This window comes from Miscanthus floridulus, chromosome 3 (assembly GCF_019320115.1).
Source record: "Miscanthus floridulus cultivar M001 chromosome 3, ASM1932011v1, whole genome shotgun sequence".
Lineage (NCBI taxonomy): Eukaryota > Viridiplantae > Streptophyta > Magnoliopsida > Poales > Poaceae > Miscanthus > Miscanthus floridulus.
This window is the reverse complement of record NC_089582.1, coordinates 133992429-134005686: the sequence shown is the minus strand read 5'-3', so window position 1 is coordinate 134005686 and position 13258 is coordinate 133992429. Positions and strand designations below refer to the sequence as shown.

The window sequence follows — 13258 nt, the reverse complement described above, 5'->3', positions numbered from 1 at the left end:
TATTATTATTATTATTATTATCATTATTATTATCATCATCATCATCATCATCATCATCATTATTATTATTATTATTATTATTATTATTATTATTATTATTATTATTATTATTATTATTATTATTATTATTATTATTATTATTATTATTATTATTATTATTATTATTATTATTATTATTATTATTATTATTATTATTATTATTATTATTATTATTATTATTATTATTATTATTATTATTATTCAATACAATGTATTTGTCATGCATCTAACTCGACTTAGACCCTGTTTCAATCCATTAGCTGGTGATAGTTAGCTACTTCCTCCATTCCTAATTATAAGACATTTTCACTTGTCTAGATACATGATTTTTGATATGTACTTAGATATACACTATGTCTAGATACATAGTAAAATCAATCTATATAAAACAGTCAAAGCGTCTTATAATTTGCAGCATAAGGAGTAGCTAATAGCTCATAGCTAATATAGCTAGCTAACTAGCTACAATTAGTTGGTTTGGCCCAATTGATGAGATAGTTATTAGTTGGTTTTTCACCTAACAATTAGCTAAACTATTAGTTCGATCGTTTGGATCAAAGGAGCTAATTATTATGAGGTAGATATGCCGCGACCCGTCGCGCAATAGCACAGCGCCTGACCCATCCACCGCGTCTTCTTTCTCGCCTCTCGTCTACCTCGTGCCCTTCCTCCCCCACCCCCGCTGCCCCGGTCAGCAGCGGCCTCGTCACATCGCCGCGCCACCCACCTCCCACCCCGCCCCTCGACTCCGCCCACCCTAATCCCAAGGTGCTGGACAGCTCTGTCGCCAGCCCCGCCCAACCACCATCCCCCGCCGTCGTGTCGCCCCTCTCCCCCATGCCCCCCAACAAACAAAAAACTTCTTCTAAGCCCGTTTGAAAACTACCCTTTCTTGTCCATCCATCTTGCGAAAAAAACAGAGTAAAAAAAAGAACAAGAGCATGAGTTACGTCTGTGATTCCTGTTCGAGAAGCGGTTCCAACTTCCGCCTCAGGGTCTTGTGATAAAATTGATATAGGATTTGGCATTGCTGTCCTCCAGGGTGCCTGGCTAAGAAAAGAGAAAGGTCTCTCGCCACTCCAGTGATTTTATTAGACATCCTCTTTCCTCTACTTCCCAAGCCCGATTTCCTACCAGCATTTCTACTCAACCACAAATCCACCTAACTCTTCACCAGAGAAAGCCTGTCTTCTCGGACATCCTGTAATCAAATTGGATCAGGCAAAAAAATCTTAGATAATGAAAGAAAGCAGGCGCGGGCGTGTGGGAGCGGGTCACGCTCCAACGCGACAGTCATGTATTTGCGTTTCCGTAATTATTAGCTCTATATGGACTAAATAGGGTCTTAATTAATATATATGCATCAGATGGAGTCATGGAGAGTATGCTGAATTCTATCTAGGCCAGTCATGACCTTACAACAAGCCATTCCAATCGGCCCACCCGAGCTGTTATTGGATTTGCCTCAAGTTAGCTAGTCAAAACAATCATACTTGTTGGTCCAGCTAACACCCAGCCCGGTATGTTCCCAGCTGATCAGCCCAAACCGCCCAGATCATGCAATAGTTTATCCGAGTTTCTTTTTTTTAGCATCAATAGTTTATCCGAGTTAATCATGCTATAAGCTTCGCAGTTGACCTGCAAAAGGCAAAGCCGTGATGGTCCCTTCAGGCTTCAGCTTTCACAGGCGACAGGTAAGGAAGGACAACAGTAAGGACGATGGCCCACAAGTAGATGGCTCCATTTTTCCAGAAACGTGTGGGGAACTGGATTTTGAGTGTCACATCCAGCCTCTCCCGGTGCAGGATTGCTTGTGCATCTTGCAGTCACAGCTGCCCATGAATCCATGATGTTTCGATGCGTCAAGGGACGTGAAGCTCAAGAAGGTCGGTAGGCGACGCTTGGCTTGCGGCCATACCGTCCATGCCCTCAGGTCCCCCGGCAGATCCAGGCCAGGGCGCTGCCCTCATCTCATATCAGATGTTCAGTATCCCGCCATCCATGGCGGTATCCGTTTAGAGCTCCGGCGCCATGAACTCCGGCGTTGCGCCACGTGCGTCTTGTCCACGATCGCCGCCAGCCCGAGGTCGCCGATCTTGACCTGCACGCGCGTGCGTACCGTTAGATTTAGCCCGAGGTTCGAACACGCATCGTCATTCGTATGGATCGAAAGCAACATCTACCGGACGCGACACTTTCAACCAAAAAAAAAGGCAGGCAGTCAAGCAAGCAGCGCGTGCGGAATCTCGTGCGGCGCCCGCGCGCCGACGGCTCCTTGCTTGCTGCTGCTGCTACTTATGGTAGCTTAGCTGGATTGACAAGAAAGCGATCGATCGTGTCAATATAAACCAGCGCGCCTCCCCCAGCGTGCATGCCTTGGGAGGCTTCTCCTTTATTCCAAAGGCGCAGCCAGCACAGGAGCAGCGTATGAGTGTTCCGCTGACTGTATGGCTGATTTTTATGGCTGATTTGTATGGCTGATTTTGTGTTAATTTGTATGACTGATTTTTTAAGAGTAAAAAATACTATACCATAACTTATAAGCCAGCGAATAAGCTGGCCGATAAAACCGGCCGAACACTCCCGCTCGTGAGATGCTTTCAGATCGCTTGACGCGGAGGGAGAGAGGTACAAGTCGTCACAGAAAAGAAGCGGAAAGGGCAGCAGATAGGGCCCGCCACCAATCCCCTAGTGCCCTAATGCGCCGGTCGGTGTACATCTCGAGCAGCTAGCAGCGCCACCAACCAGCACCAAATGACGGACCCAATTCAAAATTTAAATCTAATATTTAAATCTAATATGTATGTATGCATATCCTATTTTTCCATTAAAATTCCTAAAATTTGGCCTCATCGCGTTCTAATTGAATAGAACAGAATCGCGCAGATAGCCTCCATCTAACCCGATGAAAATATCTAGAATTGACGAAATAAAGGATTTATCAAGCATTGAAGCGGAGGGAGGGGGATTGGGCAAGGCGATCGTATGTAATCTATCTATATACCTGGCCGTTGTTGCCATTGATGAAGATGTTGCTGTAGTTGAGGTCGCGGTGGATGATGCAGGGGTCGTGGGTGTGGAGGTGGTTGAGACCCTCCAGGATCTGGCGCGCCCACTTCTTGAGCGTCTTGACGGAGACGTGGCGGTGGCGGTACTCGCAGAGGCTCCCGGAGGTGCAGACCTCGGTGATGAAGTTGAGCACGCTGGTGTCGCGGTTCAGCCACACCTTGTGGAAGCCGATGATGTGGTCGTGGCTGAGCGAGCGGAGGAGGCGCACCTCGGCGTGGAGGCGGTCCACCATGCCGGGTCACGGTCCGCCAGCACGCGCAGCCGAACGCGGTTCCACGCCACCTCGATCCCCTCCTCATGGTCAAACCCACGGTACACCTTCTTGACGGACCCGAGCCCCAGCACGTCCGCGTACCGCCCGAACCGACCCGTCGGGTCCACCTCCTCGAACGCCTCCTCGCCATCCACGCGGTCCACCGCCATGGCCACCGCTACCTGCCCCGACGCGACGGCGGGCGCTGCGGCGGCGGCGGCGGCGGCGGTTTTCGTGGGCACGGGATGCGACGCGACGCGGCGTGCCGCGGTGCGGCCGTGCGTGCGAGTTGGGGCGGGCGGGAGGCAAGAGGAGGGGAAGGAGCGGACCATTGCGTCGGTGCCTATTTATAGCGGTGAGGGAGGGGATAGCCGCGGATAGGGAGGAGGAGCCGAGGAGGTTGGTTGGCGTGGAGCGGCGCGGTTGGGCCGCGGCCCACAGGGGCGCGGCGTACCGTGAAGAGTACGCGCCTTAGGCGGAGCCTGGACGCGCGGGTGGGCGGCTGGCCGAGGGGGCTACGAGTCGGGACGCATTCTGCTGCGCTTGTGCTACTCATGCCTTCTGCACGTATCGAGGATTTGACCGGCTTCTTTGCCGCGCTCGCTGCCACTGGGCCGCACGGCGCGCGAGTGACGTGGTTTTTGAAGTCCTCGTGTGGATTGGTGGCCGTCGGGCGAGTGCGAGGGGGTGTTCTCATGCACTAAAGTATTCTGAACTAAAATCTACACTTTAGTTGGACTAAACAGCTAAACACTTGGATTAAAAGTGGACTAAAATCATTTAGTCCTTTAGTCCATAAAACTGGACTAAAATGAACTAAAAGGTGTTGGAGACACCCATGCCTCTCATTTATTGCTCTCTCTCTCCACTTTAGTCTATTTTAGTTCAAAAAACCAAACACCACTTTAGTCAACTTTTAGTTCATAGACTAAAGTGGACTAAAACTTTTAGTCCATAGACTAGAGAACCAAACAAGGCCTGAGCTGCTCCGGTAGGTTTCGTTATCTCGTCTGTTTTGATTGCGCCTTTGACCAAAACTCAGTAAACCGATTCGCAGTTTGTTTGTCATAGCCACGCAGAAAGCTACCACAAGAGGTGAAGGTGAGAGCATCTCCAAGAGACTCTCCATATCATTTCTAATTATTAGGAATAGAGATTTTGATAAAAAACTAATCTTCAACAGTTTTTCTATATGATCATCCAAATATAGCCGTCTTCTATTCTGGATTTTTCACTAGCCAAAAATAGAAGACGAGAATGACTCTCTAGAGTGTGCATAAGATATAGAAAAACTGTTGGAGACTGAAAAGATATAGAAAGCGATTTTTATGCAAATGGCTCTCCAAATGATGATTTAGAGAGTGAGATTTAGATAGGCTCTTGGAGATGCTCTGAGGCAGGCTTACCTGGTTAGGGTTGCTTTGGGCCTCTTCAACAAACTTTTCAAAGGAACTAGAGAAGCCGAGTCCCACGATTTTCGGCAAAAAAACGTGCAACTATGGCCCTGTATAGATTTATCAGGGCAGGCACTCCCAGGTCCCAACCTCAAAACCATAGTGGTTTCCATAGTCTAAAGAAACTACTTATAGAAGTTACACCTCACAACTCATACATTTATCCAGTGGATGAAAGGTCATAATGGCTAGAGGGGGGTGAATAGTCTATTAAAAATTTCTACAACAACACTTAACAAACCGGTTAGACAATTATGAGGCGAAGCAAGTGTTGCGCTAGCCTACTAAAATAGCAAGCCACCTACCTCAATTCTAGTTTATATAGTTTCTAACCACACAATAGCTATGACACAACGCTAAGTTAGTGTGCTCTCAAAAGCTAACTAAAGAGCCACACTAACTAAACTAACAAGCTCTCACAACTAGCTACAGTAAAGAGCTTGACGACTAGTTTGCGGTAAAGTAAAGAGAGTGAGCAATTTATTTATACCGCCATGTCGAGGAAGGAGCCAATCAATCCAAAGAATGAATACCAATCACCTCGGAATCAAATGATGAACACAATGATTTTTTACCGAGGTTCACTTGCTTGCCGGCAAGCTACTCCTCGTTGTGGCGATTCACTTACTTGGAGGTTTACGCGCTAATTGACATCACACGTAAAACCCTCAATAGGGTGCCGCACAACCAACACAAGATGAGGATCACACAAGCCACGAGCAATCCACTAGAGTACCTTTTGGCTCTCCACCGGGGAAAGGTCAAGAACCCCTCACAATCACCATGATTAGAGCCGAAGCCAATCACCACCCTCCGCTCGATGATCCTCGCTGCTCCAGGCCATCTAGGTGTTGGCAACCACCAAGAGTAACAAGCGAATCCCACAGTGAAACACGAACATCAAGTGCCTCTAGATGCAAACACTCAAGCAATGCACTTGGATTCTCTCCTAATTTCACAAAGATGATGAATCAATGATGGAGATGAGTGAGCTTGTCAATGATGAATCAGGGCTTTGGCTAAGCTCACAAGGTTGCTATGTCAATGTAAATGGCCAAGAGAGTGAGCTTGAGTTGGTCATGGAGCTTAAATAGAAGCCCCCACGAAATAGAGCCGTTGTACCCCTTCACTAGGCACAACACGGGGTGACCGGACGCTCCGATCATATCGATAGGACGCTGGACCTCAGTGTCCGGTCACGCGATGCGTGCCACGTGTCCCCTCTCTTCAAATGTTGATCACCCGATCTCAATGGTCAAGTGACGACCGGACACACTACTGCGAAGTGACCGGACGCTGGACCTCAGCGTCCGGTCGTTTCCAGTAAGCATCCAGAGACGATTTTTCACGACCGGACACGTCCGGTCATGCTTGATCGGACTCACCCAGCGTCCGGTCACACGGTGACTCCCCTGTGCATGACCATGTCAGTGTGACCGGACGCAGCCAGCCAGTGTCCGGTCGTTTCAGCGCCAGCGTCCGGTCGACGACCGACGCTGCGCTTCTTCTGCTGCTACTGACCGGACGCGCCGGTCCTTTAGAGACCAACGTTCGGTCACTTACAGTGACCATGTTCACCTAAGTTTAGGGCGCCGGTGGCACCATCGGACTATCCGCACTCTACGGGCGGACACTCCGCCGGTGAAGTTTCTAACACTTGCTCAAATGTGTCAACCACCAAGTGTATCACCTTGTGCACATATGTGTTAGCATATTTTCACAAACATTTTCAAGGATGTTAGCACTCCACTAGATCCTAAATGCATATGCAATGAGTTAGAGCATCTAGTGGCACTTTGATAACCGTATTTTGATACGAGTTTTACCCCTCTTAATAGTACGGCTATCGAACCTAAATGTGATCACACTCTCTAAGTGTCTTGATCACCAAAACAAAATAGCTCCTACTATTTATACCTTTGCCTTGAGCCTTTTGTTTTTCTCTTTCTTCTTTTCAAGTCCAAGCACTTGATCATCACCATGGCATGTAACACCTCGGGTGTTTAAATATTAAAAACGGGACATGTCATCATATGCATTGCAAGGCATTTGGTTATATTGCAAACTTTGATATGCATTCACTAAAACAAGTTTACATTTGTGTTATGAGTGTTGAATTGAATTGTTTGAATCTAGTAAAAATTTAGTTTGGATTTGAATTTTCGTGGAAACCCTGATTTTCAGTATTTAAATCCTACCCTAAAAACTCATTTCAAAATCTAAGCATATTTTGGGGTTGAGCCCAAAAGCAAAAGTGTAGAGCTTGTCAAGTTATACAAAGTTTGTTTTTGGAGTTTTCAAAGTTGTTATGAAAAATTTGGAGTAATTCGAAAAGGCGTAATTCGTTAAATATTCCCTATTTGAATTCAAAAGTTCATTTCAAAATGTAGACCGAATTAGGGGTTGGTTATAAAAGCATAGTTGTAGAACTTTTAATTTTGAACAACTTTTATTTTTGAAGATTTTTGAGTTGTTACACAAATTTGGGAGTAATTTGAATTTGAAAACGAAGGGCAATTCTGTAAATTCTGTGAACAGTGTTCACCGCTCTAGCTACACCGCCGGTGACCTTCGGTTCGCTTCCAGGCGCGGTCGTGGCCGTCTTTGGCGTCGCGCTGGCGCGGTGAAGGCCACAGCACAGCTTCCTTGCGCTTCTGAGCCGCTCTACTTAGCCTTGGCCGTCGCCGTTTGCCTCCGCTCTCTTGCTCTGTTTTCTCGACGCCACGACCAGAACTTCGGTGAGCTCTCACCGTCGCTTTAGCGCACTCCAGTCGTCGCGAAAGCTTGCCACAGCTCCGCCTCATTCTTACGCGCCCAACCAATCCACTAATTCGGCTTGTCTTCTGTAACACCCCGGTGTTACATTGTAATGTTTTGCTAAAATATCGCAGGAGCATCATGTATTTGTGCATATGTGTGTAAATTGGAGTATAAATCAATATACGACATTTGAAACGTTATCCGAAACGGGAAATAAATGTTAAGTTTCATGTCGCTTTATATTGTCTAGTATTCTAAACGAATTGTTATGAAATAAAAATGATGTAGAGCGTGTATGAGAACTTTATTAAAAATTTGTAGTACGTACTCAGTAGGCGACAATGGAACAAGTAAGTCGGAATTGGAATTCGACGCGAAACCGTTCGAAGTTTAAGTCATTTCGCGTAAGTTATAAATGGGTCGACGAAGCCACTTTTGGTAATTTGTACAAAACCCGTGCACGTCATCTGCTTCGGACAAGCCATCACTGACCATGGTCACCACTGTGCTTTGGTTGCCTGCCACCGCACGCAAGCACACTGCGCACGAGTCCTATCAGCTCTGCACTCGCGTGGGTCGACCGCACGGACAGTCGCCTGGGCACGTCTCACTGTCTTTCGTCGTCATGTGCACGCGTACCTTGTGTTAATGATCATGGATGTGCCAACGCCTCTGTCTCCGCTGAAGCCATGGCCAACGGTACCTCTTGCTTTCAATTCGACGTGACCGTAGAGCGTTAATGAAATTCGTCGCATCCTTGGCTCCGCGAGACAGCCAGCAGCTTGATTGACACCACCTTGCCTATTGTAGCACCTCACTGTGCTTCAATTTTGGAAGCACAGCTCCGCCTGCTCCATAAGAACGAGGTGAACTGCGCCGTCGTCCATCCACTGAACCAGAGCATACCATTTCAATCCACCGCACTGCTAGCTTCTCCTTCAGCCATGCATCGCTCTGCCCACTCATTCGAAGCTCCACCGCCCAGTAGCATCCTCTCCGTGGCCGGCGGAACCACGTCCCGAGCAGAGCAGAGCAAGCAGAGCAGCGACGGTGCGTTACTGCTGTTATTAGCTTGTTGATGTCATCTTGACGTCACCCCTACGTCACATGTGTTTTGTGGCCGCTTTCATGTAGGAAAATAAAGCCGTAATACGTTGAAATACGCCTCTGGGCCAGTTTCCCGCGCTTGCAGCCGCGCTGGGCCGGCCTGCCTGCCACTGCCGCGCTGCTCGGCCCACTGCTGCGCTGCCTGCGTCCGGCCTGCTAGCCGCTGCTGCCTGCGTCCGGCCTGCTAGCCGCTGCTGCCTGCGTCCGGCCTGCTAGCCGCTACCGCGCTACCGCGCGCTTGCTCGCTGGGCCGCGCTGGCCGCTGGGCCGCGCTGCTGCTGCGCTGCTGCTGCCGCGCGCGCTCGGCCGCTGCTGCTGCGCTGCTCGTTGCCGCGCTGGGCCCGCTGACGCTTGCTGGCCGCATCGCTCGCCCGCGCTCGCGCGCCGCGCGCTCGCGTCCACCGCTGGCTGGGCCGCTGGCTGGGCCACGCCCGCCGCTGCCGCGCTGGGCCGCGCTCGCTGCCGCGCTGGGCCGCGCCCGCGCTGGCACTGCTGGGCCGTGCTGCCGCTGTGGGCCGCGAAATTGAATTCGGTTTCTTAAGATCCAGAAGCATAGAAATGATTATTCAATTTAGTTTCAAGCTAAACTTCGATAATTAGTAGTAAATTGCATGGTTGTCCAAAAATAGTGAAACCAAGTTTGTTAGGTTCACAAAAATACCATCTACTTATTAGTACAGTTAGATTGCAGTTAGCTATTATGATGATAGGTTCATAAATTTTAATTAGCGAGCTTAGCATTATATAGATTAATAATTGTAGGAATTATTGTGGCAAATCGGTAATAGTTTTATCTTTGAAAATTTTACAGTAGGTTCACTAGGATATCGTGTACTTGCTGTAAATTTTATAGCCTTAGAACGAGTTGTTAGATAAAGTAGCTATTGCCTTTGCTTTATCGTATATAGCGTAAACTAGCATTAGGGGTAAGAATAGCGGTAGTTGCTATAACAATAATGATACTTCGAAATGGTTATCGGCGACAATAGGTAGCCTAGTACCGTGGTTGATATCCATAGCTTAGTAGCTAAATCAATGTACTTTTATTTTAAGAGCTGTTGTTGTTATATTCCTAAGCATTGCATCATCATTTCATGCATGTAGATCACGAGCTGGTAGACTTCGTGCCCGTCGTCGAGCCGGAGTACGATGAGGTGATCGAGGAGTACGAGGAGGAGATCTTCGCACAGGAGGAAGCCCAGGAGCCTGTTGGTGCTGACCTTGTTGACCCGGCACCTGCCCAAGGCAAGCCCCGGTGCATAACCCCTATTTTTAAATGATCACTGAATATATTTATATGATATGCATTTACGTTACAGGCATTTTATGGAAACTACATGCATAGATATATCCACCATGAGTCCTACTAGTGCAGGTCGAGTAGCTGCTATGCTCAGGATGTCGGTAGCGTGAGTAACCTGCCGTTACTCGTAAATAGGTGATTACACTATGATATCATGATGAAATACTGGAAAGGAAAAATGGTGACCGGACAGGGATGTGGATGTTGGTACTGGTGGGTGTGAGGGGTTGTGTTCTGCGGCCAACAGGGCATAGCTCGGTTACACTTTTTCCCTGTCTGTGTCGATTAAGGACCGGTCGTTGCATATGACTCTAGGCAAGTCACAGACTATTGTCCCGAGCACATACTTGGGTATGGGCACAGGGAAGACTTGCTGCTCTCTTGTCGCGGATCCGGCTCTTTCCAGACCGACTGATGGGAAGAGGAGGTGGTGGAGGTCCTTGCGCCGCACTGAGTCCAGGATTCAGAGGCGGGGGCTTGGAGTCCAAGTTTGGACGGGGACCTGGACACCCGGGATAGGAGAGTGGTGGGTTAGTCCTGCTTGTGCCTGGGGTACAAGCGGGGCGTGTGTCTTCGGGGCACCCAGCTGGGTACATTGATTCGCGAATCGCCGGGTTATCCGGTATGGCTTGTCTGCGGTTTAGCACCGTAGTAAGAACTGGAAGTGAAAAAGGAGAAGGAACAATATCGATTGCTCAACCCTTGCTTGAAAATAGAATAGGTGCTTATATAGATTGACTAGAGGAAAACTTAATCCGGCTGATGATAATAATATATCAATAAGGATTCACTATTAGTATTGCTTTTTGCTAAAAGAGAACCAGCAACCATAAAGCCTAGCATATTCCTTGGAGTCGGGAAAGTATTCCCACTGATCGGATAAGTCTTGCGAGTACATTGTGTACTCAGGGTTTATTTACCCCTGTTGCAGGTGATGCTTGAGGAGTTCCTTGTGTGGAGGATCCATCTGGTGGGCTCAGACGGAATCCTCGTTATCTTATCGCTAGATGTTATCTTTTAATATTCCGCTGTTTATCATTCCGCACTCTGTATTTGGTATTGTAATAATGTACTTTTAAGAAACTCTAATGTATGAGATGGACTTGTGTTGTAACTCGTTTTCATTATTGGATCCTTGGGATAAATGTGGATCTTTCGGGTTCTCCCTCGGGGTGTGCCCGACGGATACCGCTCGTGGTAGTGGCTTTCGGGGTGCTTAGTGTCTGGTGGAAGATGAGCGCCTCCGTAAGTACGCTATTCCGGGTGGTTCTGCCACAGTTGGTACCAGAGCCAATAATGGTCATGAGTTCCTCACTCTGTTACAAAACTAAAAGTTTGACCAACAAAAGTTTTGCGAAAAGTAGGATGCGATTAAGTTAAGTTATATAAGTATAAGCCCTAGCTATATGGTGTATCTAGGATAGCGGCACTGGTTTTATCTAATCAGTTTTCTGCAGGTACACTGACTTACGTGGCGTAAGAAATCGCTTAGTATACGGAAAGTGAGTGTGCGATGTGCCAAAAATGTTACGAATGCCGCTATATTCCGGCTTGAGTGAACGTATAGGTCGAAGCATGCATCATATAGTAGCATCTTACTTGATCTAGAAATCCCCCTTCACGTATAATGAAAGTAGTAAATTGGTAGAACTAACTTAATGAATGCTTTAATAAATGTGCTGCCATTTCTTTAATCTCTGGATCCTATCAGGAAGGTGTCCTAATGGTTGGTTCGTCTCTCTTACAGATGAATCTGAGGTCCGGACGTGGGAGCACTAGTTCGGGAGCGGCCAACGAGGGCCATGGTGACAGTGGTCGGGCTTTTGAGCGTGACGACGAGGGAGCTCGGGAGGTTCCACCTTTGGTTCCTCATCCTTTCCCGCCGCCGCCACCGCCTCCACCGTTGTCCGCCGCGGAGGTCATGGTGGAGTTGTTGGCTGCTCGTCAGGAGACAGCTCGTGCCATGGAGATTATGGCACAGGCCGTCGCGGGTCTCGCCCGTGGAGGCCCCGGGGGTAACGGTGGGAATGGGGGTGGTGCTCGCCGTCCTGAGGGACAGTCCTCTTACCAGGACTTCCTCAAGACCCACCCGCCCACGTTCACACCGTCGGATGATCCGTTGGAGGCGGAGCACTGGCTTCGCACACTAGAGCAGAAGTTTCGGCTGCTTGGAGTGGCCAACGAGCAGAAGGTGCACTTTGCGTCCCAGCAGCTTTTGGGGTCCGCAGGTGCCTGGTGGGAGACTTTCCAGGCCGCGGAGCTGCCGGATCACCCGGCAACGTGGCAGGAGTTCTCCACCACCTTCCGCGAGTTCTTCATACCTGCTGGTGTTATCCACCAGAAGGTGACCGAGTTTATGGAGCTGCGTCAGGGGAGCAGGACGGTAATGGAGTATGTGACCCAGTTTAACCACTTGGCTCAGTATGCTGGCAGTCAGGTGGACACGGATGACAAGAAGAAGGATCGTTTCTTTCGTGGTCTCACTCCTGCTCTTCAGGAGAAACTGTACCTGGGGAACTATCAGACCTTTGGGGCTCTGATGAACGCCGCCATTGCTCTTGAGGGTTTTCAGCGGGCATCTCAGGCGGATTGGAAGCGAAGGAGGGTGGCAGCTGGATCCTCCAGCCACCCTCATACTCAGAAGGTGCAAATTGTTAGGCGGGGGCCCTATCAACCATCCGGCGGGCCTCCGTTCTGGTCACCCCAGCAGACATCACATACTTCTGCTACTCAGTACAAGGCACCTCAGCAGCAGGTGCAGCCCCAGCAGACTTAGGGACAGTAGGTCCCACCTCATCAGGGATTTGGGAACAAGCCTGGTGCTTGTTTCAAGTGTGGCAAGGAGGGCCACTATGCCAGGGAGTGTCCTTAGCAGCAGACAGCTCAGCCGTCTCAGCCATCTGCAAATTCCAGGCTGATTAAGAGGACTTTCATCAAGAGGAAGGTGCCCAGCAGATCTGGTCAGGTGCACTTCACGGATGCTTAGCAGGTTGTGCAGCAGGAGACAGTCATGGCTGGTATGTTCACCATCGAATCCCATCCAGCTTTGGTGTTGTTTGATTCTGGTGCATCACATTCCTTTATGAGCATGGGGTTTGTAGAGCGGCACAACCTATCACTTGTGGCTATACCGTATGCCTATAAGATCTGTATTGCGGGTTCTCAGATGTTCATCAATACCCGCATGGATACAGTAAGTTTGGTATTAGCCACCCACACTTACCGTCTACAGTTCATGATAATGCCTGGGCAAGGCATTGATGTTATTCTTGG

General features: G+C 48.7%; 1 pseudogene; it reads right to left on the bottom strand.

The window, feature by feature from the left end:
- Window positions 1-1385: 1385 nt before the first annotated feature.
- On the bottom strand, window positions 1386-3789 carry LOC136547029 (probable serine/threonine-protein kinase WNK5; annotated as a pseudogene).
- Between the last annotated feature and the right edge of the window lie 9469 nt (window positions 3790-13258).